This window comes from Prionailurus bengalensis, chromosome A3 (assembly GCF_016509475.1).
Source record: "Prionailurus bengalensis isolate Pbe53 chromosome A3, Fcat_Pben_1.1_paternal_pri, whole genome shotgun sequence".
In the NCBI taxonomy this organism is placed as follows: domain Eukaryota; kingdom Metazoa; phylum Chordata; class Mammalia; order Carnivora; family Felidae; genus Prionailurus; species Prionailurus bengalensis.
Genome location: NC_057354.1, coordinates 8,566,810 through 8,582,982, shown reverse-complemented (window position 1 = coordinate 8,582,982; position 16,173 = coordinate 8,566,810). Strand labels below are relative to the sequence as shown.

General features: G+C 47.6%; 1 long non-coding RNA gene across 1 annotated transcript; it reads right to left on the bottom strand.

Moving 5' to 3' along the window:
* Positions 1-374: 374 nt before the first annotated feature.
* LOC122466930 lies at positions 375-4,104 on the bottom strand. The gene is made up of 2 exons (XR_006292787.1): positions 3,845-4,104; positions 375-820 (listed from the first exon to the last, which is right to left on the bottom strand). It is a non-coding gene; the product is annotated as an uncharacterized LOC122466930 (long non-coding RNA).
* Between the last annotated feature and the right edge of the window lie 12,069 nt (positions 4,105-16,173).

Below are 16,173 nucleotides of genomic sequence, written 5' to 3'. Positions count from 1 at the left end.
CACTGGGGTCTCCCCAGCCCCGCAGATAAGGGAAACAGCAGAAGGCTCTAAATAACGAAAAACCGAACAGAAAACCCCTCCAACACAAAAGAAACTTACTATTAGTGCAGAAACAAGGCAGCAAGTCTCCTGAAAAGGCCTGGGCAGCTCAGACTCCAAACACGGGAAGTAGGTTGTAAGTTGGAAAAAGAGTAAAACAACTTTTGGAGGGGGGGCGAAGGGGGTGGAAACATGGACAGAATCTGCTCTCTATTTAGATGTCACCTGTCAAAGCGGGGAGCCTGTAGGGTCAAAATGTCCACCCGGCGGCCCCATTTTTCAAGAAGAAACAGCTAATGCACACCCCAGTAAATAAACGCAAAGTCAGGCAAGAACACACTTTAAGTGAGTTGTATGGCGTGTACATTGTATCTCAATTAAGCTGTTTAAAAGAAGGAGAGAGAGCCACGCTAACGTTTTCTTTTGCCGGCAGTCAGCTAGTACAGATTCCGGGGTGTGTGTGTGTGTGTGTGTGTGTGTGTGTGAAAATGAGGTCGGTGGATCCAAAGCATACCAGGATGTGCGAGATTCAAAGGCGACCGGTTAATATCATGTAGAAAACATGTGTGCCGAGCCGGGGAGGTGAAAACAGGTCTCTGGGGACCGGGGTCTCCTGAGAAGTAAAAGCGGATGAGAAAGATGGGCGCTGTGTTTTGCAGGTGTGACTGTGCCTTCCTCGAGGCCCTGGAGGAGCGCGGGCGGCCTCCCTCCTGTCGCTTGGCCTGTCCATTCTGTGCGGCCCCGAGGGGCCGTCCTCTTCCTTCTCCGGGGAGCCAGAGCTCTACGGAGGCAAAGCGAGAGGGGAATTAATTCCAAAAGAAACAATCGGTGGATATAGTGAGAGGGAGGGGGACACGGAGAGAGAAAGAAGACATTAATTTTCAGGATGGAATGAAGCTGGCTGTGTTTTCATTAAAACATGAAAATGAACACTTGCAGCCACTGTAAACTAACAGCGATGCCTTAAGAAGAACCAGCTGCTGGGGTTGGACGAGGCAGGGTGGGGGAGGGGGGAAGCCCCTGGGGGATTGGGGACGGGGACAGGGTGGGCAGGGGACTTGCTTTCTGAAAGCAGGGAGTAGGGTTTGCAGGTCCAGCTGGTCTGGTGGGTGGCTGCCCCCCCACCCCCCTCACAGAGGTCAGGACCCGGGGGGGGGGGGTCCGGACAGGACGTGACTGCCAGCCCCGAGCGACCCCACCCACACCCCGCATTAGCACCTCGCCCTGAGAAGAAGGCGAATAAAACAAATAAGCAAAGCTCCCAAGTTGCAAACAACAAAAGGAAGCAAAAACAAAACAAATCAAAAGTCTTAGTCTAAAAAAAAAAGCAGATGAGGTATTTTTCTGAGAATGACCTGAGCCAGTGCCCCATATTGTCTCTTGATCGTGGGTTGAAAATTGCCAATAAAATGCATCTGTCGTGCCAGGCCGGACAGTGGTCACTGAGGGAGGGAACAGGGACCAGGATGGGCACGAAGGCCTTTGGGGGGGCGGTGCTGATTACCCAACACCACACTTCGGGAAATCCACGAGGCTGGATACTTCCATTGTGTCTGCTATTTTGTGTGTGTGCAATATTTTAATAACATTTGAAAATAAAGCCAATGCGGGGGCGCCTGGGTGGCTCAGTCAGTTGAGCGTCAGGCTTCGGCTCAGGTCATGATCTCCGTTTGTGGGTTCGAGCCCCAGGTCAGGTTCTGTGCTGGCTCTGTCCAGCTCAGAGCCTGGAGCCTGCTTCAGATTCTGTCTCTCCCTCTCTTTCTGCCCCTCCCCTGCTCATGCTCTGTCTCTGCCTCTCTCTCTCAAAAATAAAGTAAAAGCATTAAAAAAAAATTTAAAAAAAAGCCAATATGGGGGCGCCCGGTTGGCTCAGCGGGTTAAGTATCTGACTCTTAAATTTTTTTTTTTTTCAACGTTTATTTATTTTTGGGACAGAGAGAGACAGAGCATGAACGGGGGAAGGGCAGAGAGAAAGGGAGACACAGAATCGGAAACAGGCTCCAGGCTCTGAGCCATCAGCCCAGAGCCCGACGCGGGGCTCGAACTCCCGGACCGCGAGATCGTGACCTGGCTGAAGTCGGACGCTTAACCGACTGCGCCACCCAGGCGCCCCAAGTATCTGACTCTTGATTTCGGCTCAGGTCGTGATCTCACAGCTCATGAAATCGAGCCCCATGTAAGGCTCTGCACTGACAGTGCTGAACCCACTTAGGATTCTTTCTCTCTCTGTCTCTCTCTCTCTCTCTGTCCCTCTCCCACTCATGCTCTCTTTCTCTCTCTCGAAATACATAACTAATCTTAAAAGAAAATAAAAGCCAATACTCATCTCCCTGTTCCTACTTCCTCATTAATGTCAAATTCAAGGTGGCCAAAGAGGACTTGGGTTCTTCTCTTACCGTACCTTCTCTCCTGAGCCATGGTAGCCTCTAGCCAGCTACTCACACCAACATCAGGGTCATCCTGGATTCTTCTTTCTCTCTTTTTTTTTTTTTTTGGATTCTTCTTTCTCTACGCCCCTGCAGGCCCTTTGCACCTGCCGCTCCCTTTATGGAATGTTCCCCCCTCTCCGGTTGCCCCATGCTATGTTCCCTCCTTTGTGGAGGTCTCTGCTTAGTGAGGTCTTCTCCAGCATCTCTCTTTAAAATTGTGGGCACCTGGGTGGCTCAGTCGGTAAAGCATCCGACATCAGCTCAGGCCATGATCTCGCAGTTCGTGAGTTCGAGCCCCACGTCGGGTCCCCTGTTCATTCTCCCTCTCTATCTCTTTCAAAATAAATAAATAAACTTTAGAAATAAAATAAAATAGTGCCCCCCACAATGTGCTCCGGCCCCAGTTCTTCGTATCTCTTTTCTCCACTTATTATTCTCCTAAGCACGTATGTCTCCTGGGACACGCGTCTATTTATGTATTCATTGATGACCCCCTCCCACTACAGTGTAAGTTCTGTGAGTTCTGTGATCGGGATTTTTTCCTCTTTTTGTCACGGCTGGGTCCTCACTGCTCAGTGCCTGGCAGATTGTAAGCATTTATAGATTATTAATGAATTAATAATTAAAGGAATGCACTAATGATGGCATTCATCATTGAATAGCACATGCTAAGAATTTAAGCCCTTGCTGAGTGAGTGAAAGCTAATCAGTAGACATTTACCAAAGTCATGAAACGAACAAAGATGGATAGAGTTTCTCTTGTGGGTCTGGAACCAATCTTCCCCGATCTACAGAAGTGAGTGTAACAGACAAGATCTTTGCCCACCTGGAACTCGTGGTCTACTTGGGCAAAGCCACCGATCCAACAATCGCGGAAACATCTATCACAAACTTGGTACCGCTGGGAAGGAAACACAGAGAACACTCTGAGAGGCTAGTTCCACTAGAGAGAACCCAGAGTGCTTCTCAGAGGTGGTGACCTTTGAGCTGAAATAAGAAGGTAGAGGTGAACACCGAAAGGGGCGATGGGGGTGCTGGGGAGAACACTTGCAGCAGAAAAAACCTCCAATGCAAAGGCCCTGAGCCTTTGGATTAATCATTTACATCTTCCTCTTTCCAAGATCCTAGGGAGCCCCGGCATTTGGTTTCTGATATTTACTGTTAAGTGCAGAGGTAGCTGCCAATAGAATATGCATGATGGTGTTGATTCTTTGCCTAATGGAGATGGGAAGCACGTCCAAATTCAGGATTCTCATTCAATCTGGGAGAGCTCAGAGCTTATGCAATGTGTGGTTGGATTTTTACATCGTCCTAGTGTGTTTTCTTCCCTTTCCGATCCTTTGACACTGGCTAGTCACTTAAAACTTAGAACTCACCCTGGGTTGTGGACGATTTCCTGGAAGACAGCTGCTGGAGCGTCCCCCTGTGTGTCTCTGAAATAAACATCCCCTTTGGAGGAAGGCTTTTCTGTAGTGCCTTCCTGCTCAGCGTCTTTTTTGCAATTGACATTCCTGTTTTGTATGACTTCTCAGAAGAAATCTTGAAGAATAATCACTAAAATAACAGCCAAAGGTTATTACGTACTTCACCGCATTGCCAGCCCTGGGAGCTAGGTGCTATTATTATCCAACATTCACCGAAGAGGACCTGAGGCTTGGGAAGTTAGGTCATGTGTCCCACATCAGCCAGTAACTAACAAACGGCAGAGCCGGGTGTTATATCCAGGAAGGGCTGACTCAAGAGCCCGTGTTCTTAATCAGCGAGCCACAAGGTCTCCTTGACCCTAAATTTGAAAGTCTCCTCTTAACCTCAAGTTCCCCAAGGCATTGAACACAAAGTTCTAATTCCTACAGTCCATGTGCAGACCGTTGGCGATGGTATTTTTCTCTGGCAAAGGCACCCGATTCTGGCTGACTTATGCTGAAAACACTTTAATGGGCCGATATTGAGAAACTCACAGATGGGGAATTGAGAACTAAGCAAGAAAGAGAGAAGCAGAGAAGGAGGGAGGGAAGAACTAGAACAGTCCCATGTGTCTAGGGAGCGAGGCTCCTCAAGGACTTTCTTCTGGAGCGGGGAAGCGGCAATGTGCTTTCTGCCCTGCGTCCCTCTGGCAGAGAGTCACCAGCCCCACATCTAGAGTTTGATGCTTTGTCTTGACCATGGGCTCATCCCTTGGCCAGGGGAGGGGCCAGGTGCCTTGACTGACAGTCCCACTGGAGCGGCTCACAATAAAGTGGGTGACCCCCAAAGGAAAACCAGGGTGCTGCAACCCAAAGAATGGGGAGTGGATGTCAAGCTCCTTGAAAACAGCTGACGCCCTCTCTCCCCTCCTCTTGCTCAACCTCCCAGAGAAAGGTTGGAAGTAAGAACTCCATTCAGTCTTGATTTGGCTCGTTGCTCCCACTTGCAATGGCTCATCCTTACTTAAACAGTCCCCAGCGAAGCGCCGGGCACATAGGAGGTGCTTCGCAAGTGAATATGGGATAAATAAGCGAACGGGAAAGAGAAAACACATCCCTAGTGCTGAATTATTGCTCCCACCGATAAACGCGACACTGCACCTCACTAAAAGTAGGCTCCCTGTGATGGGCCTTTTGAGGAGGTCCAAAAGACGGCATCTTGCCTGCTGGAGTTATTAACCAGTTGAAAACTAAGACAAAGGGATATGCAAGTTGTCCTAGTCCATTGGAGCTGCTGCAACAAAACACCGTAGACCGGGTGGCTTATAGACAACAGAACTTTCCTTCTTGTGGTCCTGGAGACTGGCAGTGGGAGATCAAGTGCCCTCATGGTCAGGTGAGGACCGCTCCCAGGTTGCTGACTTCTCCATGTGTCCCCACCGGGCGGGAGAGGCGAGGGAGCTCTCTGGGTCTCTTGTCTAAGGACATTAATTCCATTCTTGGGGATTCTATCTTTGCAACCAGATTACTTTACTATCAAAATGGAAACCAGGTTCCAACAGATGAGTTCTGGGGCGATACAGTCCACAGCACAGATAGGAGCCAAAATGTCACCTTTAATGTTGATAGGTCCACATATCTATAGGTCTGGGTCTTCTGAACCTCAGTGGATCTCCCAGCACAGGAGAACGTGAGTTTCAAGAACAACCCACTCTTCCACGAGGACGCAAGGAACAGAGAGGACAGCTCTATTCTTCCCAAATTCTCCTGCCGGATAAATCACTCCTCCCTCCCTGGAGTCGAGAGGATAAAGGGCACAGAGAGGCCAGGAGTTTTAGGAGCTGAGCTCTCTCCCCATGGAGACATAACATCCAAACACCTGGATTTGAAAACCAGAAAATTTTGTCAAAAGGCTGCGAGGTTCTCTTAAAATAGAAATGTTAAGAGCCCCAGGAAGGCCATAATTGCTATTATCATCCACTCGGTGACAGCCAGAGGCCGGTTGCCTGACGCTGGGACCAACCTGCCCACCAGGCTGGAGAACAGCCGCTATGCTATGAGGGAGGGCTGATCCTCCTGAGTTTGAACTTTCGTGCTGCCCCTTCGTAGTTGTGTGAACTGAGGCTTGTTGATGCTTCTGGATCTTGTTTCTGTAACTATAAGGATGACAATAGATTCCATTCCCTAGATTCGTTGGTGAAGATCCCTTGAGATAATGCATTTTGAGTATACAGGCTGGTTTCTGGCGCATAGTAAGCTCTCACTACGTGTTGGTTAACGCTGTTCTCATGGTTTTTGTCATTGGCGGTGATGGTTAGGGTTCCTGTGCTGCAGAGCAGACCTATGCGTTAACCTCCGGCTGTCTGTTTGCTAATGGGTACTAGAAAGAGCCCTGGGAGAGGAGCCCGGAGGCCCAAGTTCAAATCGAAGTTCTGGTCCTTTCTAGCTGCCTGATAAGTGACAAACTCACTAAACCTCTTTGAGCCTCAGTTTCCTTATCAGTGATGGGTGACAAAGAATAACAGAAAAGCTTCCTTTGAACTTGGAATGTGAATTCTTCTTTCCTCCTTCCTGGGACAGTCCTTCCCTCGCCCCTTAACAAGTTCGGGCAGGGAGCTCGAGTGGGGGGCACCCCCACCCCCACCCCACTGCACGTTATCTATTTGCTCCACACACTGTGATGAACAAGTACCCTGTCTGCCAGACGCCGTTCTAGAGTCAGGGGTGACGTATAAGCAAAACGCGGTCTCGGGCTTTCCGGAGTTGGGGGAAAAGTCGTGGGAGTCTTGTCTGTGTTACGTTCCCTGGGGTGGGTGGCCCTTTCCCCCATTCGGATCTGCTCTTGGTAGTGGACATAATCCACATGATCCAGACATGGACACACACACACACGCGCGTGCGCGCGCACACACACACACACACACACACACACACAGCTTCTCCCTGGACCAGGGGCCTTCTACATCCACTTGCTGGATTCCAGCTGATAATACATTGAATTTCCCCAACACGCTTCTCCTGGCTCCCGGGCTCCTCTTCACCCCAGAGTGAGATTATGCAGAAGCATTAACAAGCCTCTTTCTTGGAGCTGTCTCTGGGCTATGGCGATGTTAGAGGAGCACCAAGGTTCTGACTCAATTTACCAAGGGACGTCCTTTCTCACTGCTCCTGTCTGGGACACCCTCGGAAAGCTTCACTGTGAAGGCGTCTGGAGCACCAAACTCGGACAGTATGTGGCTGGACGCCCCCCCACTGCGGCTTAGTGTGGCCTTGGGCAAGCAACTCTCTTTAGGCCTCAGGCCCTCAGTTGCCTCGTCTGCGAAACGGGGATGATGCGGTTGACTCCCTAAGATGATCATGAACGTGAACGGAGATGGTGTATGGGAAACATTTAGGGTCATGCTTGGGGCATAATTGCTCAATAAATATGAGCTGCTATTGCTTTGAGGATGTTTGGCATTATTGTCACAGGGGAAAAGGACCAACACCTTTCGATGAGAATACATGACTGATAGCATATATGGCCTGAACTGTTGCTCCGCCCCTCCCCACCACGGCTGACCCCCGTTCATTCTGGCTGAAATGTCATCTTCTGAGAGAAGCCTGCCCTTTGAAGCAGTGATTCTCTACCCTGACCGCACACTGGAAGCAGCTGGGGGACTTTAACAGCTACTGATGCCTTGTTCCACCCTCAGAGGCTGTGATTTAACTAGATCCTTCCGGGACACAGGGATTTAAAAGTGCTCCCCAGGAAACTCTAGCGTTCAGCCAAGGTTGAGAGTCACTGGTTTTTGAGGCGACGAAGCAGGGTGACTCAAAATGCGGACCCACAGCCAGCCTGCTGGTTCGGCAACTCGTTAGCAAGGTGACTTTGGGCAAGTCGTCAAAACTCAGCGCCTCAGTTTCCTCATCTATAAAATGGGTGTAATGATAATAAGAGACCCCTACCTCGTGGTGTTACAAAGATCATGTGAATTTGTATGTGGGGCACCCGGGTGACTCGGTTGAGAGTCCAACTTCGGCTCAGGTCGTGATCTCACGTTTCGGCCCTGCAGCGGGCTCTCTGCTATCAGCATGGAGCCTGCTTGGGATTCTCTCTCTCCCTCCCTCTCTCTCTCTCTCTCTCTCTCTCTCTCTGCCCCTCCCCCACGTGTGCTCTGCCTTTCTCAAAAATAAGTAAACATTTAAAAAATTGAATTAGCATGTGGTATCCTTGGTACAGTGCCTGACTCATAATAAGACCTTTAGCTATAATTCCTTTTTAAGTTTGAAAAAATATATTTTGGTAAAATATATATCACATAGAATTGACCATTTGAGCGATTATTAAGTGTGCCATTCAGTGGCATTCGGTATATTTCCGATGTTGTGCATGGGAAATAGGTTTCCACCGTCAGCTTCCAAAACTTGATCATCCCAAACACATATACCCATTAAATCATTGCCCATTCCTTCCTCCTCCCAGCCTCTGGTAACCTCTGTGGTACTGTCTCTATGGATTGTCCCAGTCTAGGTACTTGATATAAAGAGGAATCGTACGGTATTTGTTTTTTTTTGTGTCCCCCTTATTCCCTTAGCATAATGTTTTCAAGTTTTTAACTGGTTTAAGAAAAATCAAAAGAAGAATAATATTTCATGAAATGTAAAAATGACATGAAATTCAAATCGCGTTGTGTGCGACCACTTCCGCTGGCACACAGCCGAGCTCTTGACTTTTACACGTTGTCTATGGTTGTATTTGCACGATAAAGGCAAAGTTGAGAAGTTGCATCAAGGACTGCATAGCCTGGGAAAGCCGAAAATATTCACCGTCTGGCCTGTTTCTACGTAAAGAAAAGGTTTGCCAAATCCTGCACTAGGCCCTGAGTTTGGGAACAATCATCCTGTTGTCTCTACAATACCGGCCGTGGAATTTGCTTCTCTGTTCTCCCACACTAACTCCAGACACAAAAATAAATTTGGGATGGATCAGAGAACTGCACATAAAAGCCGGAACGAGAAATCTTCTAGAACACCGAGAAGAAGATCTTGGTAAGCTTAGGTTACACAAAGAGTTCTTAGGACACACAAAGCACTAAATGTAAACTAAGTGAATTGGACAACATTACCCTTTAAAATTGCTGCACATCCTAAGAGACTATTGAGACAATGGACAAGTCACAGATTATTGGGAGAAAAATGTTGTTCTCCATATATGTGATAAAGAAGTCATATAAAGAATATACAGAGAACTTCCACAGATAGTAATGGAAACACAAACACATGCATTTTTAAAACGGGCGAAAGACTCAGTTCACCGAAGATGTAGAAATGGCTAATGAGTACATGAAAAGGTGCTTGCCATCATAGAAACAACCCAAATGGCATCAACAAAACAGATTAAAAATTTTTTTTAATTTATTTTTGAGAGAGAGAGAGACAGAGACAGAGCACAAGTGGGGAGGGGCAGAGGGAGAGGGAGACAGAGAATCTGAAGCAGGCTCCAGGCTCTGAGCTGTCAGCACAGAGCCTGACTCGGGGCTCGAACTCACGAGCTGTGAGATCATGATCTGAGCCGAAATTGGATGCTTAACCAACTGAGCCACCTAGGTGCCCCAAAAACAGATTTTTCAAAAAGTTTTATTTATTTTGAGAAAAGAGAGAGAGAGAGAGAGACAGAGTAGGAGCAGGGGAGAGGCAGAGAGAGAAGATTCCAAGCAGGAGCGGAGCCTGACACGGGGCTTGAACTCATGAACTGTGAGATCATGACCTAAGCCGAGAACAAGAGTCAGTTCTCAGTCAGCTTAACCGACTGAGCCACCCAAGCACCTCAAAACCCTTTTTTTAAAGTTCATTTATTTATTTTGAGAGAGGGTAGGAGGAGAGGCAGAGAGAGAGAGGGAGAGAGAGAATCCCAAGCAGGCTGCATGCTGTCAGTATAGAGCCCGATGCTTGGCTTGAACCCACGAACCATGAGATCATGACCTGAGCCAAAATGAAGACTTGGACGCTCAACTAACTGAGCCACCCAGGCACCCCAAAACAGATTTTTAATGGGAATGCAAGCTGGTGCAGCCACTCTGGAGAACAGTATGGCGGTTCCTCAAAAAACTAAAAATAGAACTTCCCTATGACCCAGCAATTGCCCTACTAGGCATTTATCCATGGGCTACAGGGGTGCTGTTTCGAAGGGACACATGCACCCCCATGTTTATAGCAGCACCATCAACAATGGCCAAAGCGTGGAAAGAGCCCAAATGTCCATCGACAGATGAATGGGTAAAGAAGAGGTGGTGTGCATATACAATGGAGTATTACTCGGCCATCACAAAGAAGGAAATCTTGCCATTGGCAACTACGTGGATGGAACTGGAGGGTATTATGCTAAGTGAAATTAGTCAGTCAGAGAAAGACAAAAATCATATGACTTCACTCATATGAGGACTCTAAGAGACAAAACAGATGAACAGAAGGGAAGGGAAACAAAAATAATATAAAAACAGGGAGGGGGACAAAACAGAAGAGACTCATAAATATGGAGAACAGACTGAGGGTTACTGGAGGGATTGTGGGAGGGGGGATGGGCTAAATGGGTCAGGGGCACTGAGGAATCTACTCCTGAAACCATTGTTGCACTAGATGCTAACTAATTTGGATGTAAATTTAAAAAAAGAAAACAAGTTAAAAAGAAAGAAAGAAAAAAAAAAGAACTGTAAAAAAACCCAGATTTTTAAAAATCTCACAACTGTACAACGTGGAAGAAAGCAGATGCAAAGGAACACATGCTGTGTGGTGCCCTTTGGATGAGGTTCTAGAAAAAAGGAATCTATAAGGACAGGAAGTAGATCAGTAGTTGCCTTGGGAGCGGGTGGAAAGGTGATGGTGCTTCCTATTGCCTAGAACAGGGCAGGGGGAACTTTCTGGGATAATGAAAACATTCCATAATTTCTCTGGGGTGGATGTCAATTACAATACAGTTGCCAAAACCCAGAACTAAACCCTTAAGATCTCGGCCTTGTACTGGATGTAGATTACGTTGCTTGGCTTTGAAAGGTGGGAAAAGGTCCCTTCATAGATGGATCAGTTCTGGGTGTCAGGCTCTCCTGCCCTTGACGAGCCCGGCGGCTTTGCAAAGGAAAAGGAGACACCGTGGTGCCCCGAAGTCTGTGGGCTGCAAACGACCCAACAACTCATTTCCTGTTTTAACTGGAGCTGTCCCGTGAAGGAAATAACAGCTATCACTCCTCCTCGGAGCCCTGAAACTTGGGAGTCTGGAAAGCTGTTTCCTGGCTGCACCCTCCCGTCAGCTGGGAACGGCTTCCACCTGCTCCTCATGGAAGCCGCTGGGGGCTGGGGCCCAGCGCTAGCCCATTTGGCCAGAAGCCCGCTCCCCCCAGCAGGCTGCATAGACCCGCCTGAGTGAGCACACGGGTTCCCACCCGAAGGAGAGGTGGAGAAGCAGAGGACGAGGCCGCCTCTAGTTTTCTTCTCAAGGGGGCAAGTGAAACAGAGTTCCTCCATGAGGCAAGTTGTTGAGACCCTTGGGTTCCTTCCATCCGCGGTCAGAGTCTGAATCTTTCCTTGTCGCGTGAGTTTCCTAGGGCTGCTGTTAACAAATTCCCTCACAATGAGCGCCTTAATTAATACACATTTATTACCGTACAAGTCCAGAGGTCAAGTGTCCCACACAGACCACGTCGGCTAAGACCAAGCTGTCGGTAGGGCCGCGTTCCTCCCGGAGGTTCCAGGGGACAGTCCATCACCTGGACGTTTCCAGGGCTGGAAGCTGCCTACGTTCTTTGGCTCATGGCCCCTTCCCCGTCTTCAACCTATTTTCTTCCCGTCACAGTCCCCCAGCCTGTCTCCCTCTCCCACTTCCAAGGACCCTTGCGATGACCTTGGGTCCACCTGGGTGATCCAGGATAATCTCTCTACTTTAAACTCAGCTGACGAGCGGGGCGCCTGGGTGGCTCAGTCGCTTGAGCATCTGACTTCGGCTCAGATCATGATCTCACGGTCCATGAGTTCGAGCCCTGCGTGGGACACTGTGCTGACGGCTCGGAGCCTAGAGCCTGCTTCGGATTCTGTGTCTCCCTCTCTCCCTGCCCCTTCCCTGCTCACACTCTGTTTCTGTCTCGCTCTCAAAAATAAATAAACATTAAAATCAGCTGCCGAGCAAGCTTAGTTCTATCGGCGACCTCAATTCCCCTTGCCATTCAAGGTGACAGATTCATAGGCTCTGGGGTTTGGAGACGGGCCTCCTCCGGGAGCCATTATTCAGCCAATTACTCTCTGTGATGTTCTAGTCCAACGTGAACTCACAACCTTCTCAGTCGCTTAAAATGGACCTGGAGTGATAGTCTGGCTCTGAGATTTGTAAGTGGTAAGGCTAATGATAGCCACACAGCAACAGCAATGACGCAGACTACACATTGAGAATATGCTATAAAGCAGGCATGGGGGTCACCTGGTCTCATTGATCCTTCTAGGACCCCCTAGGGAAGGAGATATCATTACCCCCATTATCGATGGGGAAACTGAGGCCTAGGCACTATAAATAACCAGCACAAGATTGCTCAGCTTTTAATGGCAGATCTAAGATGGGGACCCTAGTTTGTCTGACTTTTAGAGTCCCTGCTCTGAGTAGCAAATGTCTTAATAACAAACCTCTGCTACATCTCCAAGTCATCTTTTCTCTGAGCAGAGATTGTAGATGAGGATTGAAGATAATGTCTGTCTAATGCTTAGTCCATAAGAGAACTCCAAACGTGGAACTTTTATAGGTAGCTCAAAGATAGTCTTGTTGTCTCTCTATGCTTTCTCCTGATCCTTCCATCCATCCTTCCATCCATCCATCCATCCATCCATCCATCCAAGGCATGCTTTAACGTAAATACAATGTGGTGTAACAGTTAGGCATGACATTCAGCTACCTGGGTTCAACTTGTAGTTTTAGTTGCTTCTATTGGGTTCACATCACCTCTGTAAGCCTCAGGTTCTTTCCCATTTGTAAAAATTGGCACGCAATTATACCTACCTTATCAAGCTGTTGGGAGCATCAGAGCAATCATGGATGCACACAACACATGGTCAACTATCATGACTGAGCCACGCCTGTGTGTCCATTACTGAAGCAGGTAGTGTGAGTGAAGGAATTGTGACTTATGTTCACAAGGATCTCTAACACACACACACACACACACACACACACATTAATGACATAAAATGGGAAATTAGGGAGGGCTGTAAATTGAATGCTGAGACAGTGGAAACATGGTTCCAATTCGTGGTTAGGAAATCCATAAAGGACGAGGTCAGTGTGTACTCAGAGAGAGGAAGAGCTCACTAATAAAGCACGTAGGGTGAATCACGCAGACCATCAGTGCCTGCTGCCCTTGAAGATCCCCTTGACGGTTCTGCTGGGCTATTTTAGTCACCAGATGTGGTCTAGCCCAACACTTCTTCCACACAGCTGTCCACATATGACCTGTGCGATTGCACCATATCTGGCTCCAGCTTGTTTAGTATTCACTTTATATTTTTCTTTACATGAATCCACTACTTATGCTTAACTCCATTTATATAAAAAGGAAGCTTCATTATCACTCTATTAATGGGGGGGTGGACTTGCTTGCCACAGGTGGAAAGAAACACGATACATACATGGCTATTAAAAGTATGACATAATTTGTCCGTACAGCTCTTAATGTTATTCTGTACCCCACGTGTGGTTGGCACGTTGCTATGGAAACAGCTGAGACTTCTGCACCTTTAGATGCCTGATGCCTAACCTCTCTGCTTCTTGGTTTCTCATCGTTGAGATGGGAGGTTAACACAAATAGTCACCATTGTTGAGTAATGACAGAGCCGAGCAGCGTGCACCCTGCAGATCGCCCCGTTCCCACAAGATTCCCACAATGATGTATTGCTACTTAGGTTGTATCTATGGGGAAATCGAGGCACAGAGAGGGGAAGGGACTTTGCCCAGTCACAAGGCTCATGCCCGGAAGGGCGGGAATGTGAGCCTCAGCCCGTCTGAATACAAACCCTTGACCTGGGTTCAGTACCGCCTCTGTGCTATCCTCCATTCACAGGGGCTGAGAGCTATCAAAGTAGCAAATGCTTAGGATGTACGGGGGGAGGGGCGCCTGGGGGGCTCAGTCGGTTCAGCTCCCAGCTTCGACTCAGGTCGTGAGCTCATGGTTTGTGGGTTCCAGCCCCAAATCTGGTTCTCTGTTGGTCAGGGCAGAGCCCCTACGGATCCTCTGTCTCTCTCTCCCTCTGTCCCTCCTGCGCTCACTCTCTCTCAAAAAGAAATAAACATTAAAAAAAAAAAAAAAAGATGTACTGGGGAAAGGCGGGGAGGATATTTAATGGGCATTTAGCGTGGGCCAGATACCCTTCCAAAGACTCTTTCTGTATTAACTCGCCTGGTCCTCATAGCAGACCTGGGATGGAGGTCTTATTATGGTTCCCATCTTTCAAATGAGAATGTTGAGGCACAGAGCCTTTAATTACCTTGCAACTAATGAATGGTGAACGTGGATCGGAACCCAAGGGGTCTGGCCCCGGAGCCCGTGTCCATACAACCTATAAAGCTTCGTACGCGGACGGTGGTTTATGTCATCCCCCGTGATGGTTTCCAGGCTGCAACTGAACATACATCAGTGGCCTCAGCTCTTATCTAGCCCCTGCCAAGCTGCACCTTGCTTTCTTTCCTGTTTAAGATGGAATTCAGATGACCTTGGCCTTCTATGAAATTAACCTCACGCCAAGAAAGTGCTCGTTCGTTCAGCCCTGTGACATCATAGATGCCTGTCCCTGCCAGGCGCTGTGCCTGGAGTCCAGAAACAAGAAGGCAGTCATGTGTGGGGCTCAGATGGGTGAGCTGTGGTCATCAACACCTGAGATCTACGTCCAACACCAGCATGCTCCAGCTGTGGGACTTCTGGTTCAAAACCTTCCGAGCACCTATTTCTTCATCTGTAAAATAAGATTTGGACGACTACCCATACCTTTTTTTTTTTTTTTTTTTTCCTGTAATTTAGTTTTCAGAGAGAACTTTTTGGTTGAGTGTTTACTTAATAATACCTCCTTGGACGCCTGGGTGGCTCGATCGCCAAGCATCTGACTTTGGCTCAGGTCGTGGTCTCACGGTTCGAGTGCCAGCCCTGGATCAGGTGAGCTCGAGCCCCGCTTCCTTCTTCCTCTCTCTCTCTCTCCCTCTCCCCATCTGCCCCTCCTGGGATTCTCTCTCCCTCCCTCTGCCCCTGGCTCATTTGCACCCTTTCTTTCTCTCAAAAAAACCAAAACCCAAAGCAAAAACTGTCTTAACACATCTTATCCTGTTGAGTAGAGGAGTATTATGACCGTTTTCGTATGTTTCTGTTTGTTTGCTGATTGTAAAAGTAACACAGGCCCACAATCCTGTCTTAGAACCTAAGGGCCAGAAGCATTTTGCACGTCAGGTTTTTTTTTTTTTTTCATAGTTTAGAAGTGTTTTATTTATGCTGAATATCAAATCAACAGTTTAATACTTCTGAGAAACGTATGAATATTTACATCACCTGAGATCGTTAAAAGCCCTCATATACATTCAGAGGAGTCCAGATTTGCCATCAAACAAACTGTGGATTTTGCAATTGTGGCTGAGGGATTATAAACAGGACTTTGCACATGTTTTAGTAGAAAACTTAGGAAAACACAGTGTGGTACCAAAAAGAAAATAATGATATTAACAAGAGATAACTGCTAAAATTTCCACGTGTCTCTCCTAATTCATCGAATTATTCAGCAATGTTTTCAAACACCTATTAGATATTCCAGGCGAGTGGTTCTTGATCAGGGGCAATTTTGTCACCCAAGGGACATTTGGCAATATCTGGAGACATTTTGGTTGTCATAACTGGGTGGGGAGAGGGGTACCCCCAGCACCTAGTGAGTAGAGGTCAGGGATGCTGCAAAACATTCTGTAATTCACAGGACAACCCCCACGACAGAGAATGATCCAGCCCCCGTGTCAGTAGGGCCATGACTGGGAAACCTGGGTCTGGGTTCTGGGCATATAGCAATAAACAAAACAATAAAAAGTTAATCTGTTTAGTAAGGATTTGTAAAATATATGTAATATATATACACACAGACAGATATATATGTTTTTAAAATGTGGTATTATTCACTGTATAGTTTGTTACTTAACATTGCTTCACAAACATTTTACAATATTATCAAAAGTTCTTCAAACACATGATTTTTAGGCCCAGAATACATTCCTTCAGAAAGGCATACAATTTTTAGCCACGCCTTTATATTAAAGTGGATTC